Below are 26,438 nucleotides of genomic sequence, written 5' to 3'. Positions count from 1 at the left end.
GAGGAGGGGGTGGTCTATTTATAGTCTAAGCCACGAAGGGGTAAGTGGGAGAGGGATATAAGGCCAAAGGCCCGGCCGCGTACAGGCAGTGTTGGACGTCCGGTCGCTCGCGGGGGTCCGGACGTGCGGAGGGCATCGGGTCGACAATCTTCTTCTGTACATGTGGCACCGGATGTCCGGTCGCTGTCAGTCGTCCGGTCGCTGGGACTCGTCGGAGGCCCGGTGGTCGTCGGCCGTCTGGCCACTGTAGGACTCGTCGATTGTAGCTCTTTTGGCCATCTAGTCTGCGTCAGGTACCAGATGTCCGGTGTCGTCTGGTGGCTGTAGCTTGCAGCAGCTACGTTTCTTCTGTCTTCGCTTCCACGCTTCCCTCACGGGTGGTGTAGGTGATCCTTGGCGCTTGTACTCCTCCTCGTTGTTCATGAAGCTCCGACGATACCTATGCATGCACACGAGAGGGGTGTCAAGTAGTATACCATCCTCGAAGGGGTCAAGTGAACACATGTAAAGGAGATGATTCACCTTTATGTATTTGAAGTAGAGGTCGCACATGTCACTTGCCAAATGGACTCTTTACATGTTGATGTCATAGGATGCTCCGCGTCAAGTTCCCTCCCTTTAGGGGGAGGTACGTCTCCGTTGGAGCGACACAATTCTCACTACAAAATTTGCTCTATTTTGCGACGTTTCACTTGTGTCACGTATAACCCTTTTTTGTCGCGGAAAATACCCCCGTGACGGTTTCCAGCAGTCACCCCCATCTTCACCGAAGCGAAGTCATAGAAAATAAAATTTTGAAGGTACCACTTTTCACGTCAAATAAAATTTTCCAGCGATGATCGGTCCAGGGGGTTGACCAGTCAAAGATCCAGACAGGAGGGGCCAACAGTTGCTGACGTGGCTTCTTCCATGTGGGTCCGCAGTGGGTTTTATCACCGACCATCCCGTCAGTAATGACTGGGTGTCAGTTTTGATCGGTCAAAGCTGCTGACAGATGGGCCCATAAGATGCTGACGTGGCTGCCTACAAGTGGGACCAGACATTGTTGACAACATGCATTTACGTCAGAATTACAGTCACTTGTAGAAAAAACTGTAATTCATATATTATTGTTTTTTTCCAAGGTATAAGTATTTAATTTGTAATTTCAATAAAATGGATTGAAAACTTGATTTGCTGGAATATGGGATTTCAAACATTGGGCCATTATAAGTGAATCCTGGCATTTTACAAGGATATAAGTAGAGGACGAATTCTCAAAACATATAAAATTAAGTTGGCTATAAGCATGAGGCCATTGGTGTTTTTAGACGATGTCTTGTGCTGACAGCGTGGACTTCCTTAACAGGTGACTAAGCATTGCCTCCACATGCTTTGACTTTTTTCAAAGATAGTGGGTTCCTTCTACCGATCCATTTTGAAATATTCAATCTCTTCTAGCCGCAGCTTCTTAAGTTCTTTAATTTCTACTATCTGGACAAAAAGTATTTCATTCAGCTCTTCATGAAACATATCATTTGCCTTTTTTGCATCTACCTCTTGAGTTGCGATGATGTGTTCTAGCTCATGGATGTGTTCATGAGAGGATGAATTCTTCCCGGAGGCAGATGAGACGCCCATGCTAGAAAGTAAGGTGCTTGATGAGCTCTTTTCCTCAATGATTTCTACACTAGGTATCGTTGTCATATCAAGCAGTTTGATGGTGTATGCTGATACGTCTCCATCGTTTCTACTTTTTCTAACGCTTTTGCTCTTGTTTTGGACTCTAATTTGCATGATTTGAATGAAACTAAGCCGGACTGATGTTGTTTTTAGCAGAACTACCATGGTGTTGTTTTTCTGCAGAAATAAAGTTCTCAGAATTGGGTGAAACTTTTTGGAGAATTATTTTGGAATAAATAAAAAAATAATGGAACCAAGACCCACTAGAGGGGGGCCCCAGCTGCCCACTAGGCACCAGGGCGCGCCACCCCCCTCTGACGCGCCCTGGTGGGTAGTGGGGCCCACGTGGCTCCGCTGACCCTAACTCCAACTCTATAAATTCCTATTTTAGGAGAAAAATTAGGAGAGGAAGTTTCATCGTGTTTTACGATACGGAGCCGCCGCCACCTCCTATTCTTCATCGGGAGGCTATATCTGGAGTCCGTTCGGGGCTCCAGAGAGGGGCATCTTCTGTCTTCGTCATCACTAACCATCCTCCCTCACCAATTTCATGATGCCCACCGCTGGGAGTGAGTAATTTCTTCGTAGGCTTGCTGGACGGTGATGGGTTGGACGAGATTCATCATGTAACCGAGTTAGTTTTGTTAGGGCTTTATCCCTAGTATTACATTCTTAAATTATTTCCTTTCTCATTAAAGGGTGATGCTAATATATGGTACAATACTCTTGCTCCTGGTTGTGTGCGTAGTCCCCAAGATATGATTTATTACTTCTCTGAAAAATATTTTCCTGCCCATAAGAAACAAGCTGCCTTATAGGAAATATTTAACTTTGTGCAAATTGAAGAAGAGAGTCTCCCATAAGCTTGGGGGAGGCTTATCCAATTAAGTAATACTTTGCCTGATCATCCTCTTAAGAAAAATGAAATACTTGATATCTTCTATAATGGACTAACTGATGCTTCCAGGGACTTCCTAGATAGTTGTGCTGGTTGTGTTTTCAGGGAATGAAATGTTGAACAAGCCAAGGAATTATTGAATAATATATTGAATAATTATGATTATTTGACACTTCCTAGGGTATTCTATTTCTTAGTCCTGAAGATATGCATGAGGCAAAGAAATGTATGAAGGAAAAGGGTATTAAAGCTGAAGATGTTAAGAATTTACCACCAATTGAAGAAATACATGGTCTTGACACACCACCACAGGTGGTTGTCGGTGTACAAAAGTAGGGGCTCTCCTTTTGACCCCTTTACTTGTGCACGGGAAGTCAGAGCCATAAGCCGCGGCCACACGAAGAAGGGCAAGGGAGGGATGCCGGAGAGAAGCCGAAGCCCAAGACAGCCAAGGCAACGCCAAGGTCAAGAACACAAAGAAGCAGAAGGGTGAAGCAGGCTCCCCTGGCAAGACCCTTGTCGGGGCAGCCTCAGCAGCCCCGACAAGATCCTTGCTGGGGCGGCTCCCCCACGCCGCAGAGTGAGCCACCCTCGAGCCCACGGGCTCCAACTCAACCAACCACGTTGGAACTAGGGCTCGGGAGGCACCTCCGTGGTGGCATGCAGATCTTTGTGAAGACAAGGAGTGTCCAAGATCAGATAAGGATTGAAAGACGACGATCCTCGGCAAGATCCTTGCCGAGGAGAGCCACAAGACCCCCGGCAAGATCCTTGCCGGGAACGACAGCGCGCCACGGCAAGACCCTTGCCGGGCCACCCGGCAAGGCTCTCACCAAGGACGCTAGCAGGGCCACTGCCAGGCCCGCACCAGCCAAGTCTCCACCGCCGTTCGCATGCAGCTGCCAGCTCAACCAACTGGGCAGGCACCTGCGTGGCAACATGCAGCTCCTAGGCCAACTCATCAAGCGCCTGCATGGTGGCAATGCAGATCTTCGTGAAGACCCTACCACCGCGCCACCTCAGCTGCCTGCCTGCCTACATGGCGCCGCATGCATCGCTGGCCAGGGCGCGTGTCGAAGCGAGGAGGAGCGGCGACGGACGGGACGGGCCTCGCCCCCATCCCCGATAAAGCTAGGGGACACCTCAGCGGCGCATTAAATGCGTCTTGTCCTGTAATACGAGCGATAAGCTCGTAGTACTGTATGCCTTTCCACCTCCTGTGTGCCACTGTGGCAGCCCCTTTCGACTATAAAAGGAGGCCCATGGCGTATTGGAGGAGGATTCGGCTCTTTGGAACTACTCAGCCACCGTAGCTAGTTCAAGGGCTCAAGAACACTCAATACACCCACCAAAGCAGGACTAGGGTTTTACGCATCCTCGCGGCCCGAACCTGGGTAAACGATCCTTGTGCTGATTACTAATCCTGCTCTTCTCGCAACCCTGCGCCCCGGCAACCGTAGTAGGGATTCTTGTGATCCCATAGGTGTCGTTCCACACCGACATCTTTGGCGCGCCAGGTAGGGGGCGCAATTGTGAGAATCTGGTCTAGTAGTTAGCCTAGCGGTTCTTCATCGCCATGGCTCCCAAGAAGAAGACGGCCACGGCGATCGGCTCGTCGGGGGCCGAACGGCCCGTGCCAGGGCGGGCGAGCAGCAGCCCGGTCGCGGACAGAACCCGAGCCGCGGTCCGCGAGCACCAGCATCGCCTTGGCAGTCAGAGCCTGGCGAGCGGCGCCGTTCGTGCGCTAGGCGACGGGCCGCACGCCACCAAATCCAAAGATGGGGCTGGGCCCCCCGCAGGCGGCGCGGGGCCCTCCAGGAGTGTCGTTGTGCCACCCACGGGCGGCGCAGCAACCTCCAGGACGCCCACACCAGCGACCACTGCGCGCTCTTCCCACAATGTGCGCGACGAGCAGCGTCACCACACCGGTGACCCTGGACACCGCCGTGGGAAGAGCCCTGTGCATCATCCGCGGGACGAAGGAGTTCAGCATGCCCGCCGAAGTGCTGGGGAAAATGGCGCGCAGCCGCTGGGTCGTGATAGAGCTCCTTCTAACGTGGTTAGAAGTCGAAGCGCGCCACGGTCCACGCAGGTATCACCGCCACCCACGCCAGCAGAAGCTTTGGCGCGCGTGCAGCTGCTCCTCGACTTCCCTCCTGCCGCGGAGAAGCTCGACGAGTGGAGGGCCACCATCCGGAGCCTCGTCGCCGTCGCCAAGAAAGATGATCCGCGACCGGCAGGACCCTCGGGCCGGCGCTCCACCGAGCCACCACATGCCAGCGCTGGGAGGACCGGGGGTGCTGCGGTCACGATGCACTCTTCCCTTCCTCGCTAGTCACCATGGGCGTCGGCTCGTCGTGACGACGCTTGTGATAATATCTCTGTAGCATCGTCCGACCCGCGAACCCACCGCGACCAGCGCCAAGTTCTTCGAGAACGAGCTCACGAAGATGCTCGAACCACTATCGAGCGCCGGCGTGATACACGCCACCAGTCGGACAAGCGGGCGGGGCTCGCTATGGACCACTCGGCGCTGGGGGGCTCCAGTGGCCTACCTTACGAGGTGGGCTGCCCAGCCTTTACCCACGAGCTGCGGCAGTTCCAGTGGCCGTCCCACCGCACGCTCAAGCCCGACGTCGACGAGAAGTACACTGGCAAGACCCATCCGTCCGAGTTCCTCAGCATCTACACCATCGCGATGCAGGCTGCCGGAGCTCGTGACGACAAGGTGCTTGCTAATTACTTCCCGCTGGCACTGAAGCCCAATGTTATGTCTTGGTCGATGCACTTGCCGGCGGATTCCATTTCTTCTTGGTCGGATCTATGCCATGAGTTCGTTGGCGCCTTCACTGGAGGCCACCAAGCTCATGGCCAGGCCAGTGATCTGCATATCATTCCCCAGAAGGAAGGGGAAACCCTGCGCAAGTACATCCAGAGATTCAGCCGGGTGCAGTACAACATCCCCGACGTTCATCCCGCCGCTGTGATCAGCGCGTTCCATCAGAATGTGCGCAACCGCAAGATGCGCGAGGAGCTGGCGATGACCAAGGTTAAGGATGTAGCCGAACTCTATGCTCTGGCCGATAGGTGTGCCCGGGCTGAAGAGGGAAGGAAGTACCCCGATGAGGACACCGGCGCGGAAACCGACTCTACTGATGAAGACACCGCCGCCCGACGAAGAAGGGCCGGTGTCGCAACAGGAAACGCAATGGCAAGGTCGTGCTTGCCGTTGAAGGGTCCGACGACACCGGCGCTGCCAAGAAGGTCAAGGCAGACGACCCTGGCAAGGAGATTATCGGGTGCGTCGCCTGCCGGGCCTTAGCAGCCGCCGACAAGCCAGGGGGCTCCGGCAAGCAGTACTGCAAGATCCACCGCACCAAGGGCCACGACCTCCAGAACTGCTGGCAAGTCGAGCTGCTTGCTGAGAAGCAAAAGGCTGAGTATGAGAGGCGGGACAAGGAGAAGGGCTAGGACAGTGCCGAGGGATCCGACAAGAAGCGTGGCGGCCAAGGAGGCCGCCGCGACAAGGACAGCCAACAAGAGAGGCCCGCCCGGGGCCGCGACAAGAAGCAGGAAGACGATGATCATGACGAGGATGACGAGTCCGGCGAGCAAGAGTTCCCGAAGGCTACAGAGGCCATGTGCGTCGACGGTGGTGCCTCGCTGCATACTTCTCACCGCCAGCTCAAGCAGTGGGCGCGTGAGATTACAGCAGCGGAGCCGTCGTTCGACGCTCAGAAGCCACTGAAGTGGTCCAGCACGCCCCTCATCTTTGACGCTGAGGACCACCCTGACCGCACAACCGCGGTCGGGTGTTTGCCGTTGTTGGTCTCGCCAACAATACGCAACCTCAAGGTGAACAAGATGTTGGTCAACGGCTGGGCCGGCCTGAACTTGATCTCGCCCTCGTGATCAGAAGGCTGCAAATCCCTGATGGAGATCTCGAGGAAACGGGCATGTTTCAAGGGGTCAACCCAGGGAGGAGCTAGCCAAAGGGGAAGGTCACGCTGCCCGTGAAGTTTGGAGGGGAGTTGAACCACAGGACGGAGAAGATCGTCTTCGACATGGCCGAGATCCCCCTGCCCTACAACGGGATCCTCGGCCGCCCGGCACTAACCAAGTTCATGGCGGCGTCGCACTACGCCTACAACACGCTAAAGATGCCCAGGCCGTTGACCATCATGTCCGTCCCCTCCGACAAGAAGGACACACTGATTTGCGCTGACCAACTCTACTGGGAAGCAGTTGCAGCAGCTACTGCAAGGCACTTGCTCCTGCCGCTGAACCCCCGGGAGGGAAGAAGAAGCCCGGCAAGACCTCTCGCACCCACTCCGGCAAGCGCACCTCCTCGGAGTGTTGTGCTATCGTCGAGGACGTGCCAGAGAGCTCTACCGGCAAGAGCAAGAAATCTAGAGCTGAGCCACCGCAGACCAAAAAGGTGTCCGTCAGGGAGGATGGCACGTGAGGGGCTTTCACCATAGGCTCCACTCTCGACAGCAAATAGGAAGGCGCGCTCGTCACCTTCCTGCGGGCGAATGTCGACATGTTTGCGTGGCAAGCATCCGACATCCCCGGTGTTCCCAGGGAGGTGGTTGAGCACCACCTAGCTGTCTGCCCTCATGCGCGGCCCGTCAAGCAGAAGGTCAGAAAGCAGGCTCTGGAGAGGCAGGAGTTCATCACAGAGGAGATCAGGAAGTTGGAAGCGGCGGGTTTGGTAAGAGGAGTGCTCCATCCGACGTGGTTGGCCAATCCGGTAGTGGTGCGCAAGGCAAATGGGAAGTGGAGGCTGTGTATTGACTACACAGATATCAACAAGGCTTGTCCTAAGGACCCCTTCCCGTTGCCGCGCATCAACCAGATTGTTGACTCCACGGCCGGGTGTGACCTGCTGTCATTCCTCGACGCCTACTCGGGCTACCACCAAATCTTCATGACAAGAGAAGATGAAGAGAAGACATCATTCATCACCCCATGTGGTACGTATTGCTTTTTACGGATGCCTTTCGGGTTGAAGAGTCCTGGCTCGACGTTTGCAAGAGCAGTCCAAATTGGTTTTGAACCCCAGCTCCATAGAAATATGGAAGCGTACATGGATGACATAGTGGTCAAAACCAAGGATGGGGCAACTCTTGTGCAAGATCTGGAAGAGACATTTGCCAACCTGCGCAAGATCAACCTTAAGCTGAACCCTGAGAAGTGTGTATTTGGTGTTCCGTCCGGCAAGCTTCTCGGATTCTTTGTGTCACAACGCGGGATCGAGGCAAACCCAGACAAAATCAAGGCTATTGAACAGATTGAGGCGCCCAAGCGGATCAAGGATGTGCGTCGGCTCACCGGCTGCATCGCCGCCATGATCCGATTCATCTCCAAGTCCGCCGAGCACGCCCTTCCCTTCTTCAAAATCTTGAAGAAGGCGGGCCCGATGGAGTGGACCCCAGAAGCCGAGGCGGTGTTGCAGGATCTGAAGAAATACCTTTCCTCCACGCCAATACTAGTTGCGCCTAAACCACAAGAACCGTTGCTGCTGTATCTAGCAGCAATGAATCAAGTGGTCAGCGCCGCACTGGTGGCACAGAGGGAGGTCGATGAGGAGGCAGCGGCGACAGCAGAACCAGCGGACGGTGAGCCAAAGATTCCCCCGGCAGGTCCTGGTGCTGGCAAGGCAAGGCCCCAGGCAGAGTCTGACGCCATCAGGGCAACGCCCGCATAGTCAGGCAAAGTGGTGCAGAAGAAGAAGATGATGCAGCACCCTGTTTACTTTGTCAGCTCCCTCTTGCAGGGGGCTAGGTCGAGGTACTCCGGTGTGCAGAAATTGCTCTTCGGCCTCCTTATGGCCTCGAGGAAGCTGCGTCATTACTTCCAATCCCACAAGATCACCGTCGTCACCCGCCTCCCGCTACAACGAATACTGCACAACCCAGATGCAACCGGAACGATTGGGGAATGGGCCTTGGAGTTGTCGAGCTTCGGGTTGAAGTTTGAAAGTACCTCAAAATTCCAGAGCAGAATCTTGGCAGAGTTCATTGCGGAATGGACGTCAACACCTGATGAAGAAATCCAAGAGACCGCTCTCCCTGGCAAGGAAGCGGACCGCGTTTGGATCATGTACTTTGATGGGGCCTTCTCGCTGCAAGGCGCCGGTGCCGGTGTGCTGCTTGTCGCACCCACCGGAGAGCACCTCAAGTACGTGATCCAGATGCACTTTCCCAGGGAGATGTCCACGAACAACACTGCTGAGTACGAGGGGCTGCTTGCCGGTCTTAGGATCGCGGCAGACCTCGGGGTGAAGAAGCTCATCGTCTGGGGTGACTCGCAGCTTGTCGTCAGACAAGTCAACAAGGATTACCAGAGCCCATTGATGGAGGCCTACGTAGATGATGTGAGGAAGCTGGAGGAGCGCTTTGACGGTATCCAAGTGGAGCACGTTCCCCGAGCGGAGAACGACATTGCTGATTACCTGTCGAAGCATGCTGCATTCAAGCTACCTGTGGAACCAGGTACCTTTTTGCTCTGGTTAACTCAGCCATCCGTCGAACCATCAACGGGGCGGAACAGGCGGAGGAAGTCAGGTCCTGGCAAGTACTTTCCCGCCGAGCCCCCTGGGGCTGCCGGCAAGGATGCTGCCGTGGACGCTGAGCCTGCCAAAGAGCAACTGGCTCCGGCAGGGCGTCAAGCCCTGGCCGTGGAGACAACCGCTCCCATGGCAGAGGAAATGCCTTTGGTCCTTGCCGTCGAGCCCCAGGCTCCGGCGTGGGCGCAGCATACTGTCTGATTCCTCCAAACAGGGGAACTTCCTGAGGAGCAGGAAGAAGCAGAAAAAGTAGCCCGTCGATCTGCCCTGTACCAGTTCGTCGATGACGTCCTGTACAGGAGAAGGCCGAACGGTGTGAAATTGAAGTGCATCCCCCGGGAGGAAGGACTGGAGCTGTTGGCAGAGATACATGGAGGCATATGTGGCTCCCACATAGGGTCGAGGGCCCTTGCCGGAAAGGCGTTCCGACAAGGTTTCTTCTGGCCCACCGCCCTCTAGGATGCGACGACACTAGTAACCAAGTGTGAAGCGCGTCAGTTCCATTCAAAGAAGCTTCATCAACCAGCTCAAGCCCTTCAAACGATCCCTCTCTCCTGGCCATTCTCGGTCCGGGGACTCGACATACTGGGCCCTTTCCCCCGTGCGGTCGGGGGCTTTGAGTACTTGTACGTTGCAATTGACAAGTTCACAAAGTGGCCAGAGGTGGAACCAGTGAGGAAGGTGACAACACAGTCAGCCGTCAAGTCTTCAAGGGACTAGTCTGCCGTTTTGGTGTGCCAAACAGAGTCATCACCGACAACGGCACGCAGTTCACAAGCCACACCTTCATGCAGTACATTCAAAACCTCGGCAGCAAGGTCTGTTTTGCTTCCGTGGCACACCCCCGGAGCAACGACCAAGCAGAGAGGGCGAATGCTGAAGTGTTGCGAGGCCTGAGAACGAAGACCTTTGACAGGATGCACAAGAGCGGAAGGCGCTGGATTGATGAGTTGCCGGCGGTTCTTTGGTCGATCAGGACGACGCCAAATCGAGCCACCGGTCAGACACCCTTTGCCCTAGTTTATGGGGCAGAGGTAGTTCTCCCCACGGAACTCATATACGGGTCACCTCGAGTGCTCGCTTATGATGAGCTTGAGCAAGAGCAGTTGCGGCAAGATGACGCGACGCTCCTTGAGGAAGATCGTCTTCGGGCGGCTATGAGAGCAGCACGCTACCAGCAAGCCTTGCGCTGCTACCATAGCCGCAAGGTTCATGCCCGAAGCTTTGAGGAAGGCGACCTTGTTCTTCGGCGGATTCAGTCGGCCAAGAATTCCAACAAGTTGACGCCGAAGTGGGAAGGCCCTTATCGGGTAATACGAGTTCCCAGGCCTGGCGCAGTCCGCCTGGAGACTGAAGATGCCGTTCCAGTGAGCAACTCCTGGAACATCGAGCATCTTCTCAAGTTTTACCCATAAGGCGCGGCTTGCCGGCCCCCCCGACAAGCCACCTTTTGTACAAGCCTTGCCAGCAAGGCATGTAACCCTTTGTACAAAGCCATGCGCAGACCCTGAGGACAAATAAATGAAGCGCTGTCGCCCTAAGTTATAGCATGCATGCTAGGTCGAGTCTCTTCCTTGGTTAGGGTTGATAGTGCTTAGCGGCGACTAACCCCTAGCCTAGAGGTCGAGTGCGCATCTCTCTGTTCTTTTCTGTCCTCCTTTGGTTCACAGGACACATGGGCACTTCTGCTGAGCTACTTGGAAGAAAGGGAACGGACCGGCGTCCCGACCCCGGCAAACCAGAGTTGCCGGGGCCTGCAAGTACAAGGATCCAACCGTGGCAAGACAAGGTTGCCGGGGGCTGCAGATCCAGATAAGTCTTTCATCCTCTGTCATGCATTTCGGAACGGAACTGGGGTACGTGAAACCTCGTTTTATCTCCAGGCTACCATGCTCCCCTTTTTCCTATACCTAAGGATTATCTCCTGGGTCCGGATTTGGTTGTAGCCGCGACGTCAAGGAGATAGAACGAGGAGCCTAAGCCCACTTCATCCCTGCCTCCGCCAAGGGCGCGAGGATGGTCGAGCGAAGTGAGGGGGGCGGCAAGGCCTGTTGCCGGGCAAAAATGTTTATCTTAAATAGTAACAAGGATTCGCTCCTTGTCGTGGGGTCCACCCACGAACGAAAAACCCGGCAACCATCCCTTTTTCATTAAAAACATCCCACACAGGTACAGTCCGTATGGAATGAAAAACATGAGCAAGGGGATTACAAGTTCTAAATTTAACGAAGGCCTGAAGGCTTACAAACTAAAAAAGAGATGAGATGCCCGTAATCCCTTTCTCGTCCCTCTCCTCAGGAGGTAGGTCAAGAAGGCAAAAGGGCAAAAGGGGCGCCTAGGCGAGCTACGAGCAGCAGAAAGCACCAAGAGAACACCTCGGTGGCTACCCAAGGGTGGGCCGGTGATGACGGTGCCGGGAAAGGAGCTGGAAGACGAGGCGGCAGGACGCCGGACACGCGACGAAGGCGTCGGTGTCCGTGTACTCCGAGTTGACGGCCTTGCCGCCCGCCCTCTTCCTCTTCCGCAGCCTCCCGACGCCAGCCGCCCAAGGAGACAGCCCCGAGAAGTTCAAGGAGCTGGCCCCTTCCCCGGCAAAACTCCACCGGAGGAGCGGCCAGGTGCAGATGCTGCTGTTGCCGCACTCGCCCAGGCGCGGGGCGCCCGACGCCTAGTCGGACTCGTCCCCATCATCTGCCCCACTGTCCTGCTCGTCACTCTCGCTCGAGGAAGAGCTTCCATCGTCGGAGTCTCCGTCGGAGGAGCTCTCCACACAGCACTTCAGGCGAGTGCCAAAATCTCCGAAGACCTTGACAGAGAGCAACCCGCCCTCCATTAATTTGAAGTAGAGGACGAGTCCCGTCGTCAGACTGTGGATGCGAGCGAACGTCTTCCATCCACGATGGAGATACATGACCCGAGGAGCCGGGAAGTCAACGTCGACCCGCGTGCCCCCATTCCCATAGTCCCTCATGTGCAACCTGAGGATCTGGGGCGGGTCATGCTCCATCTCCTGAGCAAATGGGGCAGGAAGGCGAAGACGACGACGCGGAGGCCGGCGCAGCCTGATGAAGAACTCACGGGGCTGGTCTCCAACGTGGCCCTCCGTCGGGAAAGGCATCATTGGCGGGGGCGAGGCCGGCGCGCCGCCCCGTCCTCCTCTTCCCCGAGCACCACGACCTCTGCCGCGGCTTCGCCCACGGCCTCGCCCCTCCCCCTTCCCCTCGCGGCCAACTCCACCACCGCGGGCTCAGGAGGAGGAGGGACGCGCTGTCCAGCGGCGACCCTCGCTGCCACCGTCGAGGGACCGGGGTTCCCTTTCTCCATGGCGAGTGAAAGGAAGAAGCAGAAGCAGGAGGAGATAGAAGATAGAAGAATGCGGGATGCCATCCCCCCTTCCCTCTCCTTATAAAGGGGCGGGGTCGGGGCTCGGCCGCCCCGCTCGGCCAATCCAGCCACCAGAGGCGCAGGGAATCGAGACCGACCCGCTGCCCCAACCAGCGACGGCCCGGTTTCCTGTCTCCACCGCTTGCCACCCCAGGCGCATGAAGGACGCGTGGCGAACGTGCAGAACCGAGGGGACGGGTGGAGCGACCTCTCCCCACCTCGTGGTCGTGGGGTGTGGACGCCTTGAAGACCGTGACCCGGCCCCATTCAGTAAATGGGCCGCGCCTGTACGCCTCTCCCTCTTCATGGGGAAGGCGCGAGCAGCCCCTGTATCACGATATGACGCATACCTGCGGAAACTGCCCCACACATGCTGCCCACGTCACACATGCCCCCTTCGCACGTTGCGCATTCAACGCGGGTCGTGGGGAAGCGCAGCGGACGAAGAGTTACTGCGGTGAAAATCCGCCCCGCCTGCCCGCACACCATTTTGGGCCTGGCCCAACAACGTTTTGCGCTTATGTGTGGCCCAGGCCCGGGGGCTCCTGTCGGTGTACAAAAGTAGGGGCTCTCCTTTGACCCCTTTACTTGTGCACGGGAAGTCAGAGCCACGCGCCGCGGCCACACGAAGAAGGGCAAGGGAGGGAAGACGGAGAGAAGCCGAAGCCCAAGATAGCCAAGGCAACGCCAAGGTCAAGAACACGAAGAAGCAGAAGGGCGAAGCAGGCTCCCCCGGCAAGACCCTTGTCGGGGCAGCCTCAGCAGCCCCGACAAGATCCTTGCCGGGGCGGCTCGCCCACACCACAGAGTGTGCCACCCTCGAGCCCATGGGCTCCAACTCAACCAACCACGTTGGAACTAGGGCTCGGGAGGGATCTCGTGGTGACATGCAGATCTTTGTGAAGACAAGGAGTGTCCAAGATCAGATAAGGATTGAAAGACGATGATCCTCGGCAAGATCCTTGCCGAGGAGAGCCACAAGACCCCCGGCAAGATCCTTGCCGGGGACGACAGCGTGCCATGGCAAGACCCTTGCCAGGCCACCCGGCAAGGCTCTCACCAAGGACACCAGCAGGGCCACTGCCAGGCCCGCACCAGCCAAGTCTCCACCGCCGTTCGCATGCAGCTGCCAGCTCAACCAACTGGGCAGGCACCTGCGTGGCAACATGCAGCTCCCAGGCCAACTCATCAAGCGCCTGCGTGGCGGCATGCAGATCTTCGTGAAGACCCTACCACCGCGCCACCTCAGCTGCCTGCCTGCCTACATGGCGCCGCACGCATCGCTGGCTAGGGCGCGTGTCAAAGCGAGGAGGAGCGGCGACGGACGGGATGGGCCTCGTCCCCGTCCCTGATAAAGCTAGGGGACACCTCAGCGGCGCATTAAATGCGTCTTGTCCTGTAATACGAGTGATAAGCTCGCAGTACTGTATGCCTTTCCACCTCCTGTGTGCCATTGTGGCAGCCCCTTTCGACTATAAAAGGAGGCCCATGGCGTACTGGAGGAGGATTCGGCTCTTTGGAACTACTCAGCCACCGTAGGTAGTTCAAGGGCTCAAGAACACTCAATACACCCACCAAAGCAGGACTAGGGTTTTATGCATCCTCGCGGCCCGAACCTGGGTAAACGATCCTTGTGCTGATTACTAATCCTGCTCTTCTTGCAACCCTGCACCCCGGCAACCGTAGTAGGGATTCTTGTGATCCCATAGGTGTCGTTCCACACCGACAGTGGTGGAGGTAAATTCTCTTTTAAAGTTTGATGAAGGTGACATCCCTTACAATAAACATCCTACTTAATGCTTATATGAATTTGAAAACTACATTAGGAAGCAAGATCATTTCAATGCCTACGTTATGAAACAGTTAAAACAATAGTGTGATGTGATAGCTCACTTGAGTGAGTTGTTATTTAGAATCACTGATAATCCACAAGTATAGGGGATCACAATAGTTTTCGAGGGTACAGTATTCAACCCAAATTTATAGATTCGACACAAGGGGAGCCAAAAATATTTGAAGGTATTAGCAGCTGAGTCGTCAATTCAACCACACCTGGAGATTAATTATATGCAGCAAAGTGATCAATAGTGTCGTGGAATAGTCCCGGCAGATGCCCTTGTGAAAGGACTTAATCGTGGAGCCATCGCAACTAGGAAGCTTAAAGGGGTTAAAACGGGACAAAGGACACGAGGGTTATACTGGTTCGGCCCCTTACGGTGAAGGTAAAAGCCTACTCCAGTTGAGGTGGAATTACTAGGGTTTCGATGACCAGGGAGCGAATCCGCTATGCCTGGCTACCGATTTGATGTTACTTGTCCTGAACCGCCGCTGGGTCGTCCCTTTATATAGAGAGGTTAACGCCCAGCGGCTCTTAGAGTCCCGGCCGGCTCATAAACAGTGTCCGGCTCGGACTCTTAACTATTCTTGCCTTATAATACAAGTCATGCCATAACGGCGGTTTATCACTACGGGCCTCAAGTCACCTATGGGCCTTAGGCCCTTATTGAACCGCCATCTTCAACCTGTCCTTGGGCTTCTGAATGATGAGTCGTCGCAACGTAACCCGGCCCATCCTGGGCGGGTTACACCAATAGCTATATCCCCAACATTAGGCCCCAGATTGATTTGAACCGGTTCATGTCAATCTTCAATACCTTAAGAAAAAATCCGCTGACTTCTGTTTGCGCCAAGGTTATAACCCGCCATGATGTCATCTCCTGGACTCTTGGTAACCCGCCGTGACGTCATCCGCCATTAATGCATGTTCTACCCAACGTATCTCAACGGATCCTTGTCTTAATAACCGTCCCAAAAACCGAGGCGCCTCTGTAGCTAGATAATCATGCTTTCAGCCTCCTCGTTTCTCGCGCCCACTTATCAGCCTTCCCTTATAAATAGGCCTGACCGGGTCCTTTCTCATTCTTCCCTTTCCATCGTCTTCCTCCTCTCGACGCCTCAGAACCCAAGCTCCGCCGCCGCTGCCGCGCATCTCGTCTTCCTCAGCCTCGGCCGCTACATCAACCTGAGCTAGTCCAGAGAACGGCGGCGACTCTCCGCAGTGAATCTGCAACTGTAAGTCTTCCTCTTCTCGAACGTCAGATCCGCATTAGGGTTCCGCGTTTCTTCCGTGTTCTTCGTAGTTCATCTCGGTTTCTTCATAGTTCTTCCACCGCGGTCTCTTTTGATCCGAAAAGCAATACAGAACTCCTGCGGTAGTTGTTTCGCGTCCTTTTTCAATACTAGCAGATCCCTTTCATTTGCAAAAAGACCTCATTGGAGCTTATGAACTCATCTGTACCAGTTTTCAGTTCTATAAAATTTTCTTTTCTGCACGACCGTTTGATCCAAAATAATAGCTCCAGTCTGTGAAACTTGTTTGTGCAACACTTAGGCAAAAACTGCATCTGTTAGCCATGACGGCTCTTATCGCCGGTTTATAAAGGCAATGCTCAATGAATAGTCCGGGTTACTCATAGTGGATTTGAATAACTTAATTGTTTATGATTCCCATGGCGGTTTAAACAATCTGACACAATTAGCCATATATCATTAGGCCCCTTCGTAAGCCGCCACCTTGAATATGAATTGAAATATTTTTGCTGGCTTAAAGTTGAACCAGAAACTTTATTTTGTCATAGGCTTCCATCCTTCACAATGCCGCCCAAGGTCCCCGAAGCACCCATCACATGCAACTGGGTTAGATCCAACGTCACTGATAGCATCTTAGCTGATTTCGTGAAAACGGGTTACCTGCCAAAGAAAGAGGTCATGTCCTATCGTGCTCCTGACCCATCAGAAGAGAGGCCTCAACCCAAGGATGGGGAAGTTGTCATATTTACTGATCACATGAACCGGGGCTTTGCTCCTCCCGGCTCAAAATTCTTCAGAGATGTCCTGCACTTTTTCGACCTGCGACCTCAAGACATCGGACCCAATTCCGTGTCAAACATCTGCAACTTCCAAGTGTTCTGTGAGGTGTACCTTGGAGAAGAACCCAGCTTGCTACTCTTTAGAGAGTTATTCTATCTGAACCGCCAAAACGAATGTGCTCATGGGCCCAGCTTGGAGCTTGGCGGAATCTCAATTCAGCGACGTAGAGACTGTCTCTTCCCTTCTGCTGAGCCGCCGAGTCACCCGAAAGATTGGAACCAAACATGGTTCTACTGCCAAGACACTTCTCCGGCTAACCAGAACCCTGTGCCCGGCTTCCGCGCCCTACGTCTGGAGTCAAATCACCCCTTACCAGATAAATTATCTGCAGCTGAATGTCAAACACTTACCCCCACCATAAACAAGATCAAAGCTCTTCTAGGGAACGGCCTAAACGGCATTGATTTGGTCCGGGTTTGGATTGCCTGGCGGGTGATTCCCTTAAGCCGCCGCCCCGGCTTGATGTGCGATTACACGGGCCAGAAGGATGATCCTCTTCGGCACAGTCCAGACAACTTACCTGAAGACGTCATTGATGATATGACCAAGTCTCTTCTGAACGAGAGCCTGGCAGATTGCGCGAGAATAGGCTTAAGTCCTTTCTGCAAGGCTAACCCGGCTCCAGCGGTAAACCATTGACCTGAACACCTCACCTTCCATTCTAACGATTTCGTCTTAATTCAAAAACCTTTGTTGTATTTTACAGGCAAATGATAAATTTTCGAAAGTCAAATATGACCATGCTGCTGCAAAGAAAGCCAGAAAGGCCAAGAAAGCCGCCGCCCGTAAGAAGGGGAATAAACCTAGCGCCTCGGACCTGCTTCATCTGGATGATACCTCCGAGTCAGAGGTAGCTCTTGACTCTTTAGGCTCCTTTTTTAACCATCTTATTGACACGAATTATCAGCAGGATGACACCAGAGCGAGTCATGAAGTGATTGAAGAGGTAACTATAATTTCCTCCCACTCCGAGCCTTTGTCGAGACAGAAAATCCGAAGGGTAACCCGGAAAGTAAGATTTTCACATCCTTTAGCTTATCAAGGTCCTCAATTTCTTTTGAAGCGACAGATTCATGAGAGTCAGAGGCAGACCCAGACCAGCAAAGATGCAGACCTCTCCTCCGACTTACCCGATGCATCAAGGAAGCGCCGGACTAAGGTTATCTTCGACTTATATTCTTTGCACCCTTTGGCGGGCTTCACTCGTCAACCACTCAATTCTTCTGACTCAAACTACCAGGAAACTCCACCTTCCTCCGGCGACTCAATGCAGTCCAGCATGCCGGCTTTCAAAACCGCTCCCGGGTAATGATGATCAGTTTATTTTGTGCTTATCTTACTCGTTTTTGTACTAACCCTTTGACTTTTAGTGTACAAGTAAAGCCCAGCAAGAGGACAAAGAGAAGTAAGCCGGTCGAAGAATCGAGCTTGGCTGAGCCGGAACTCAGAACGGCTGCTCCTGATGCTTCTGCTCGTGAGCCGCCAGCTGTACCAGCTCCTGATGCTTCTGCTTATGAGCCGCCGGCTGCACCAGCTCCTGATGCCGCCACTGTTCCATCTATTGAACAAGTTATGGAAGGTTCTGAGAACCTGGAGATCCCCAGCCCGGCTCATCCAGATGATCCGGACGTTGAAATCACCCGGACTGAGTTTGTCGAACCGGGAAGACCTACCGTGCTGGCTAAGTGCTCTGCCAGGGAAGAACTTCTGGAACACCACAGGGCCAAGCTGGACATCACTGATTATGCTCATCTAAGCATTGACGACATTGTCTCTGGCTATGTGAATCAAGTGCACAACAACCGGGATCTGGAAATTGATATGGTGAAACAAATACAGCAAAAATCTGAGGTATGACTCTCTTGCTTACTCCATAGTTATCCTTACCATGTCAGCCCCCAAGTCTATTACTTATGATGAAATATGTTGTAGACTTAACGCCAGTTTAGTAATCACGTGTGTTAACCAAGTATTTGAACAACTATGCATTAGCCCCCAAGTGCCGAGTATCTTTGCCTGCAAAGTGCTTGGGACTTATTTCCATGAACCGCCACTGTAAATAGAGCTCTTTAACATACATTAGCCCCCAAGTGCCAAGAATCTTTGCTTGCAAAATGCTTGGGTCTTAATGTTGCATTATGATAACCCTAACGGTAAACCGGAATTTATGCAGGCCGCCATTAAGGAATTTGAATCGGAGATCTCCGATTTAAAGAACCGCCTGAAAACTCAAGAAAATGAAACCCAAAAGGCCAACTCCAAGTTTGAATTCAGTGTATCTGTACAAGAGAAACTGAAGAAGAAGTTTGAAGCAGAGAGAAAAGCCTGGGCGGATGAAAAGACTGCTTTGCTCAGCCGGGCCGAACAAGCGGAGGCCACTCTTGCCGAAACAACCGCCGAGCTATCCGGCTTAAAACGCCATGTATCTCAGATGGTCTCCGCAATCTTTGGTAAGTTACTCTGTAAGTGTTAGCTAGTTTACATCTTTTCCAATAAGCTTACCTGACTTTGTAATGCTGGCCCCCGGAGTTCCAATCTCAATCAAAACATGCTGACAAAGCTGAAGGCTGTTTATACCCTGGTGGAACAACTCTACACCGGGTCACAACGTGCTTTAGCCGTCGTGGCTCTGTCAAATGAAGTTCCCACTCATCTGGCGGATGTGTTAAGGCGGCTTGCCGTGCTACCTCAACGCTTCCAAGAATTGAGACAAGCTTCTGCGAGAGCCGGAGCCATAGCCGCTCTGAGCCGGGCCAAGGCGTTTCTACCGGAGCTAGACCCGGCCGACATCGCCCATGGGTATCCCAGTTTGAAGGAGGACGGCACCCCATTTGACCAGAAGGACTTCGCCGCTTGCGTGAAGAGCATACGCCCTGTGGCCACTCTGATTGGTAATGACACAGATCTTATCAAATATCAACCGGGCTATGACGCGGAGAATCAGAGGATCCCAACACCACGTTATGAAGCAATCAGCCTGATTCCTCCAACTCGTAAGCATACCTTCGCCCCTGAAGTTGACCCGGCCGGGTTAATTGATGATGAAGCTCAATTTGAAGCCTTGAGAGGCATTGACTGGAAATCATCAACCTTCCAGGAAATGGAAACAGCCGGAGGAGTGGAGAGGGATGACCCGGAAGCCTCAGGCCCAACACACCTTTAACCCTTCAAGCGGCTCATGCTTACGTCTTGATGAAACAATGCTTCATTATTCGGACTCGGGGAGTCATGTACTAGAGTAGGAAAACACTTGATTTTGTCGTGCCATCGCGCACATGTGTGGCGCTCAACACTGTTTAAGATGCCCTCTTATATTCTGCCGGGTTATGCTTGATCCTCTACTTTCCTTATGTTTGAAGAGCTGTCCTTAATTGTCCTGCATAGAAAACAAATCACAAGTCCCCTGGCGGCTTACCACATGGAGGGTCATATATATAACCCGGAGTATGCATTAAAAAATCATAATAAATCAGTTCTTCAATTATATATTTGAGACAACCATAACAGCATGTCTATGATTTTTCAAGTACACTTCTGGTTTATATAACCCGAATAATGAGGGTGAAAACCCAACTCTGTAATATGATGCTTATTATGTGCGATCAACTTTATTGATCAAAGTTAAGCCGGTGGAACAGAAACCACCCGTGAATACCTTAAATATGACCAAAAGAACTTGTTTGCAAAAAAAAGACTTCAAAAATTTGGAGGCTTCTGATTCGAATACGACCACAGAACCGTCCCAAAGGGGTTAAGCTAAGATTCGAATACGATCATATAGCCCCCAGTGGCTTTGGCGTTGCCGATCAAGAGGGTACCGACAGCTATGTTCTCTTTGGTTCGAATACGACCTATGTTTGAACAGGAAGCCCCCAAATGACCTTGAGAGTTGTTTAGCGACGCTGATTCGAATACGATCCACGTCGGTTCCCAAAGGGGGTTGAGCTATGATTCAAATATGATCAAGAAACTCCCCAGTGAGCTCGGCAGTGTGCCAATCAAAATTGTATCGACAGCTATGTTCTCTTTGGTTCGAATACGACCTATGTTTGAACAGGAAGCCCCCTAGTGATCATAATTTTTAGCGGCTAGATTCAAATACGATCGTAAGCCGGATCAGCCCCCAAGTGACCATGTAAGATCATAATAGAAATAGCAATGACATATTTACCTTTGAGGGGAAAAAGGACAGAGGTCCTGCTTTATTATTTATCATAATATATACATTGTCACGGAAGTATGTACATTATGAGAGCCGGTGGCTCAAGTGTAATACGGCCGAAGCGGAGCTATATTCCACGGCCAGCAGGTCTCCTCCTCCGACTTACGTGAATCTTTGTGCTCTCGAACATCGATGAGGTAGTATGACTCATTGTGCAAGTTCTTGCTGACCACAAAGGGCCCTTCCCAAGGTGGGGATAACTTGTGTGCATCTGTTTGATCTTGGATGAGCCGGAGCACCAAGTCACCTTCCTGAAAGGTTCTGGACTTAACCCGGCGGCTGTGATAGCGGCGCAGGTCTTGTTGGTAAACCGCCGAGCGAGCTACTGCTATATCACGCTGTTCATCCAACAAGTCAAGAGCATCCTGACGCGCTTGTTCATTGTCCGTCTCAACATAAGCCGCCACACGAGGCGAGTCATGATGGATGTCGCTAGGGAGAACCGCCTCGGCTCCGTAAACCATGAAGAAAGGCGTATAACCCGTAGATCTATTAGGAGTAGTATTGATGCTCCATATCACAGAGGGTAACTCCTCCACCCAACAACCCGGCGTCCGCTGCAAAGGGACCAAAAGCCGGGGCTTGATGCCTTTCAAGATTTCCTGATTGGCTCTCTCAGCTTGACCATTGGATTGGGGGTGAGCCACTAATGACACATCAAGTCGAATATGCTCTCGTTGACAAAATTCTTCCATGGCGCCTTTAGACAGATTGGTACCATTGTCAGTTATAATGCTGTGTGGAAAACCAAAGCGAAATATCACCTTTTTCATGAACTGAACCGCCGTGGCTGCATCACACTTACTAACTGGCTCTGCCTCAACCCACTTTGTGAACTTGTCAACCGCCACCAAGAGGTGGGTCTTCTTATCCTTGGACCTTTTGAAAGGTCCAACCATATCAAGCCCCCAGACTGCAAACGGCCAAGTGATTGGAATCATCCTCAACTCTTGAGCCGGCACGTGAGCACGTCTTGAGAACTTCTGACAACCGTCACATTTACTGACTAAGTCCTCTGCATCAGCATGAGCCGTCAGCCAATAAAAACCATGACGAAAAGCTTTGGCCACAAGGGATTTTGAGCCGGCATGATGGCCACAATCCCCCTCGTGAATCTCTCGTAAAATTTCTTGCCCTTCCTCAGGGGAAACACAACGCTGAAAAGCCCCAGTGACCCTGCGATGATGCAACTCGCCATTGGCAATTATAATTGACTTAGACCACCGGGTTATTTGTCTGGCCAAAATTTCATCCTCAGGCAATTCTCCCCGGGTCATGTAAGCCAAGTATGGCACTGTCCAATCTGGGATAATATGAAGAGCCGCCACCAACTGTGCTTCAGGGTCTGGAACAGCCAAGTCTTCCTCTGTAGGTAACTTGACAGAAGGGTTATGCAGAATATCCAAGAAAATATTAGGCGGCACCGGCTTTCGCTGAGAGGCCAGCCGGCTTAAGGCATCAGCCGCCTCATTCTTTCTACGGTCAATGTGCTCTACTTGGTAACCCTGAAAATGTCCGGCAATGGCATCGACTTCATGGCGATAAGCCGCCATGAGGGGGTCCTTGGAATCCCACTTGCCTGATACTTGTTGGGCCACCAAATCTGAGTCGCCAAAGCACCTAACCCGGCTTAAGCTCATCTCCTTAGCCATCCGAAGACCATGGAGCAAGGCCTCGTACTCAGCTGCATTGTTAGTACAGGGAAACATCAACCGTAGTACATAACAAAATTTGTCACCTCGAGGGGAAGCTAACACGACTCCAGCCCCCGAGCCCTCCAATTGCCTGGACCCGTCGAAGTGAATAGTCCAGTATGTATTATCCGGTTTCTCTTCAGGCATCTGCAGCTCTGTCCAATCGTTGATGAAATCTACCAATGCTTGTGATTTGATAGCCGTGCGTGGCACATACTTTAGACCATGAGGCCCAAGTTCAATGGCCCACTTAGCGACTCTTCCTGTGGCTTCTCTGTTTTGGATGATATCTCCTAAAGGAGCAGAACTAACCACAGTGATAGGGTGGCCCTGGAAATATTGCTTAAGCTTCCGGCTTGCCATGAATACCCCATAAACAAGCTTCTACCAATGTGGATACCGTTGCTTGGACTCAATAAGTACTTCGCTGACGTAGTAAACCAGCCGCTGAACCGGATGCTCCTTACCCGCCTCCTTGCGCTCCCCCACGATGGCCACACTGACGGCTCGTGTGTTAGCGGCTACGTACAATAATAAGGGCTCCTTATCTACAGGAGCAGCAAGAACTGGCGGTTCAGCTAACTGTCTCTTCAAATCCTCAAAAGCGGTGTTGGCAGCATCACTCCAGACAAAGTCATCTGTTTTCTTCATCATCTGATACAGCGGTATGGCCTTTTCACCCAACCGGCTTATAAATCGACTTAAAGCAGCGATCCGACCTGCCAGACGCTGGACGGCATTTATACACGCTGGCTTAGCCAGAGAGGTGATTGCCTTGATCTTCTCTGGGTTAGCTTCAATGCCTCTATGAGAAACCAGAAAACCCAAGAGCTTGCCTGCAGGAACACCAAAGACACACTTGGCCGGGTTAAGCATCATCTTGTAGACCCGGAGATTACCAAAGGTCGCCCTCAGATCGTTATCAAGGTCTCCTTCTCTCTGTATTTTACCACAATATCATCCACATAGGCGTGAACGTTGCGCCCAATCTGATTATGAAGACAATTCTGTACGCACCGCTGGTAAGTCGCCTGGGCGCTCTTGAGCCCAAACGGCATAGACACATAACAGAAGGCTCCAAAAGGGGTAATGAACGCCGTCTTCTCTTGGTCCTTAACTGCCATTTTGATCTGATGGTATCTAGAGTAAGCATCCAAAAAACTTAAGCGCTCACAACCCGCCGTAGCATCAATAATTTGATCAATACGGGGGAGAGCAAAAGGATCAGCCGGACAAGCCTTGTTTAAATCCGTATAATCCACACACATACGCCAGGTGCCGTTCTTCTTGAGCACGAGCACCGGGTTAGCTAGCCATTCTGGATGAAAGACTTCAACAATGAACCCGACCGCCAAAAGCCGGGCTACCTCCTCACCAATGGCTTTCCGCCTCTCCTCATTAAACCGCCGGAGAAATTGCTTGATTGGCTTAAATTTCGGATCAATATTAAGAGTGTGCTCAGCGAGTTCTCTCAGTACACCCGGCATGTCGGAAGGTTTGCATGCAAAGATGTCCCGGTTCTCAGGGATGAACTCGATGAGCGCGCTTTCCTATTTAGGATCCAGATTGGCACTGATGCTGAACTGCTTAGATGAGTCGCCTGGCACAAAGTCAATAAGCTTAGTCTCATCGGCCAACTTAAATTTCATTACCGGCTCATGCTCCATGGTCGGCTTTTTCAAAGACGTCATATCTGCCGGGTCAACATTATCCTTGTAAAACTTTAATTCCTCTGTCGCACAAACAGATTCAGCGTAAGCAGCGTCACCTTCCTCGCACTCCAAGGCTATCTTTCGGCTGCCATGAACCGTAATCGTCCCATTATGACCCGGCATCTTGAGTTGCAAATATACGTAACACGGCCGTGCCATGAACTTGGCGTAAGCCGGCCGCCCAAATAAAGCATGGTACGGGCTTCTTATTTTGACCACCTCAAAAGTCAGTTTTTCGGCCCTGTAGTTGTACTCATCTCCAAAGGCTACTTCCAGCTCGATCTTACCAACTGGATACGCCGACTTACCGGGCGCCACACCATGGAAAACAGTATTGGACTGGCTGAGGTTTTTATCAGTTAATCCCATACGACGGAAGGTCTCATAATATAGGATGTTGATGCTACTGCCTCCGTCCATGAGTACCTTACTGAATTTATACCCACCAACTTGAGGAGCCACCACCAAGGCCAGGTGACCTGGATTATCAACCCGGGGAGGGTGATCTTCCCTACTCCATACAATCGGCTGCTCAGACCATCGCAAGTAATGTGGAACTGCCGGCTCAACAGCGTTCACAACCCTCTTATGAAGCTTCTGGTCTCGCTTGCACAAACTGGTAATAAACACATGATACTGTCCACTATTGAGTTGCTTTGGATGGGTCTGGTAACCCCCCTGCTGCTGCTGCTGATTGCCCTGGCCAGATTGCTGGTTAAAACCACCGTGATTACCTTAAGAATTCTGAAAATTGGAATTTGAACCGCCAGCCGGGCCATGAAAGCCGCCGCCACCTGAGCCGCCGCCCTGCCCATTGTTACCGTTGAACATGTTGGAATTCTTGAAGGCTTTCATGATCGCGCAGTCTTTCCATAGATGAGTGGCCGGCTTCTCCCTAGAGCCATGCCTTGGGCAGGGCTCATTTAACAATTGCTCAAGCGTCGGGCCTGACCCGCCAGACCGGGGAGTCTGTCTCCCCTTACGTCGGTGATTGTTACCCTGCGTGTTGGTGTTGGCCACAAACTCCATACCATCATCGACCTTACGCTTATTACCTCCCTGACTCGCCGGGTTATGCCGAGGGCCCTTGCCGTTGCCATTCTTCTTTCCCTTCCCTGTCTTTTCCTCATCAGACGCGGGATCCTTGGTACTATTAGAGTCGGCGTACTTGACCAGAGCTGCCATCAGCGTACCCATATCGTTGCAATCGCACTTGAGCCGCCCAAGCTTCATCTCCAGGGGCGCAAAACGACAATTTTGCTCCAACATTAAGACCGCAGAGCCGGCATCCATCTTATCAGACGAATGTATTATTTCTTTGACCCGGCGTACCCAATGGGTTGTAGACTCGCCCTCTTGCTGCTTGCAGTTAGTCAAATCCACAATTGACATAGATTGCCTACATGTATCTTTGAAGTTTTGGATGAACCGGGCTTTCAGCTCTGCCCATGACCCGATGGAATTAGGTGGCAGTCCCTTCAACCAAGTGCGGGCAGTCCCATCCAACATCATGGTGAAGTACTTGGCCATTGCCGCTTCGCTGACCTCCAGCAACTCCATAGCCATCTCGTAGATTTCAATCCATGCTTCGGGCTGTAAATCAGCCGTGTAATTAGGTACCTTCCTAGGTCCTTTGAAATCCTTGGGAAGACGTTCATTACGGAGAGCTGACACCAGACAAGGGACACCTCCGGTCCTCATAGCTATGCCTGCCTCGATAGAAGCCGTCGGATAAACCGGGAGGGGTTGGTAAGCTGTCAGCTGAGCCGCCTACTCCGCCTCTTGACGTGCTCTGTCTTGGTCTACCGCGTTAACGGCTCCATTATACGCCGGGCCGTGGCCAGCTGGCAAGTCACGGCGCCGGACGTAGCTTGAGCCGGTCGCTGAAACCATGTGTCTGCTATAACTTGGGCTCCGGCTTGGCCGAGGGGTTGAATGAATCCTGTCCCGGCTATATGAATATGCCTCCTGTTGTGCCAGAGCCGTCTGAAGAAGTTCTCTGACCCTGCGGGTTTCGACCGCCGTTGGAGAGTCACCCTCGACTGGGAGAGCCGACAGTCGCGCCGCTGCAGCGATCATGTTTTCCAACGGATTAGAATAATGACCCGGTGGTATTGGCACGTATTGAGGCGGGGCAGTATTCGCACGGGGAGGCCCCATCACTTGCGGCTGAACCGGCGTTCCAGCCCCGGGTGCCGTGATTTCTGGCGGGTTACTGGGCCCTGCACCGGGCGTGTTGAAGAGGTTTCGAGGATCATAAACCGGAGGGAGCCGAGATTGAGCCTTCTGATGCCTCCTTCTCATGATCTCATTGGATGCATTCTGATCCATCGTGAGCCGGAAAGACTGCGCCTGAATCAGTTGA

This window comes from Triticum aestivum, chromosome 3D (genome assembly GCF_018294505.1).
Source record: "Triticum aestivum cultivar Chinese Spring chromosome 3D, IWGSC CS RefSeq v2.1, whole genome shotgun sequence".
Lineage (NCBI taxonomy): Eukaryota > Viridiplantae > Streptophyta > Magnoliopsida > Poales > Poaceae > Triticum > Triticum aestivum.
This window is presented reverse-complemented; position numbering follows the sequence as displayed.